Below are 2529 nucleotides of genomic sequence, written 5' to 3' on the forward strand. Positions count from 1 at the left end.
GATGTTCCTTTTTCCATTTCCCTGGCAGCAAGGATATGGCATGTGGCTCAGTGTCAGTACTACCCAACTGCCCGCTGCAGGTCAGAAATTTGAAATTTAAGGGTATGCACTGACTTGGTATGAACTCCCTAGAAAGTAGAAATGGGGGAAAACCCTTGCATGTCAAGTTTTCTTGAGGATAGGTATCACAGGGAAACACAAGTAAATGGTAAGAGGGAGGTGAGGCAGAGGAGGATAAGAAAATGCGAGGTGATACATTTGCAAGCTGGCCTCAGCTTCTTAAGAACATATGATTGGTAGTTCAATTACATGAGTGATGTCCACAACAGGTACATGGAAACAGATCTTATGGGCCACTTGGGGCAAGCCTCTGTTCTGGGTAACAGGTAAAATTGGCCTGGACCTCCTTTGGCTTTACCATCATGTTAAGAAACTGACCATGCAAAGTCCAATCCCACTCCAGGGGAAATGGATAAAGTAGGTAAACTCACACAGTAGATAAAATAGAAGACTAGGAAGATAAGACTATGGGAGATGTTTGCTGTAGAGCTTTTAACACTGCCAAAATAGGATGACCTACCTATGGGACTGTTTTCTGGGAAAACCATCTTGTGACTAAGCCTGGGACTAGTAGGAAATAACTGAAGATTATCTAACACATATCTAATATCCCAGGTTGGCCCATTCCAGTAATCAGATTATAATTATCGCCATGGTTAGGGGAAAATAGAGATAATAGTCATGTTTTAGGTCTTTGTGGATTCTGTGACTTACTGAATTTTCTATCAATATGCAGCATTTAGATTAAGTTATATTCTCCTTGCTTGTACCTGAAACCCTTGATGTCTATCATAGTCCATTGTTTTTCGGTTTATAAATTGCAGTGCTCTTCACTTGTCCTGCATGGCGGTATATATAAGCATACACTATGTGTAGGCACTTGTGACAGGCAAACATTCTATTTATGGATACAGAACAAATCAACAGTTAGATATTCTGAAAATTATTTCACATTTTTAGAACACTGTATTACAAGGTAAAAAGAAAGGAACTAAGATTTGTTAGAAGTCACTCAAAGCTCTTACTATATGCTTTGTGTCTGTGAGTTCCTTTAAACCTTTGAATAATATAATTGACGTAAAACAGACACCACACAAAATTTCAACATGGACAAATCTGTGTGGACACTATTAAGTGCAATTTCTGGGAGATTTGAACATCTATTTTTAGTAATACTCCCTCTTTCCTGTATTTCATGTATTTTTTGGTGTATTTGAAATCCTAGCTGCATTTAATCCAATATCACTCACACAGTGGGAAATTATGTCCAAAAACATTCAGCAAATGGAATTGGAGTCATGCCATAAGCTACCAAAACATGTCTTTTATGCAATAAAAGCTTCTTTGTATTCACTCTGTGTGTTGTAGCAATAGATTTTCATTTTCTTGTAGACTGCGTAGAGCATAGCAATCTTGATGTCTCATCAAACTTGTTAAAAGAATTATTTACCTGTCTGTATATGTCTGTGCATGTCTAGGTCTTTTGTTTTGGAAAATGATAGTGACTGTGATTACTAGCTATAGATCAGTTAAATGACGGCTGTATAATTAACAATCCTTTCTACATGGGGCTCTCAAAGATTTCCATTTGATTTTAACCTTTGTTATTATTTGTCCGCTGTTTGTTCTTCTCATCATCATTTGTAACATGCCATTTAGAGATTAATTCAGGCAGCGTATTTTATGAGACAGAGAGACATCTCTTGTCTCTTGTCCCAACTGCTCCTAATGGTGTCACGATCGTTCATGTAGTAACTATTTGTGGAGCACATGCAGAATGCCAGACACTGGTGGAATTTGGTGCTTTTTCAACTTTGATAAATTATAAACATCCCCTTGAGTCTTCACTAAGGCCCTTGGTTTTTGTAGAGTTATGTGAAAATGAAGAACTCAACAAATCAGTGAAAATTTTTTTTTCTTGTCTAGTAGTCCAGGATAGGTTGTTGGTCAAGGACCAATTTCCCTTCTTTTGGCTTCTATGCTTTTCATGTGGCCAAATATCTGCCTGCTCCATTCCATGTAAAGGAAAAGAGGAAGAGATACACCTCAGGCGCGTGGCCTATAAAGTATACTCTCCTTCCTCCCTTGACTGCTCTTTGCTTCTGATCTGCCATGCCTCTCTACCATGCCACCCTGCCTTATAGCTAGCTGACTATGGACTGACACCTTCACCAGCTATCGCCCAAAATAAACTTCTCTTCCTTTAATTTGTTGGTGTTGGGTTTTTTGTCCCAGAGGTGAGAAAGTAACAAAGATGATATTAATTCATGTGTTTCTTTTTCTGTTATTGAAAAATCATAAAGTGAAATATGTTCATATTTTCTGTTTAGCGTTTATTCTTTAATCATAAACAGACTTCTTCCTTCCTGTGCTTTGATAGGGATGGGTTTTATATACTGAAAATTGAAAACAGTAGTTACCTGATAGTCTTGTTTTGAAAAATCTGAAATAATTGGTGGGGTTGGGTAA

Source organism: Octodon degus, unplaced genomic scaffold, assembly GCF_000260255.1.
Source record: "Octodon degus isolate 3935 unplaced genomic scaffold, OctDeg1.0 scaffold00028, whole genome shotgun sequence".
NCBI classification, from domain to species: domain Eukaryota; kingdom Metazoa; phylum Chordata; class Mammalia; order Rodentia; family Octodontidae; genus Octodon; species Octodon degus.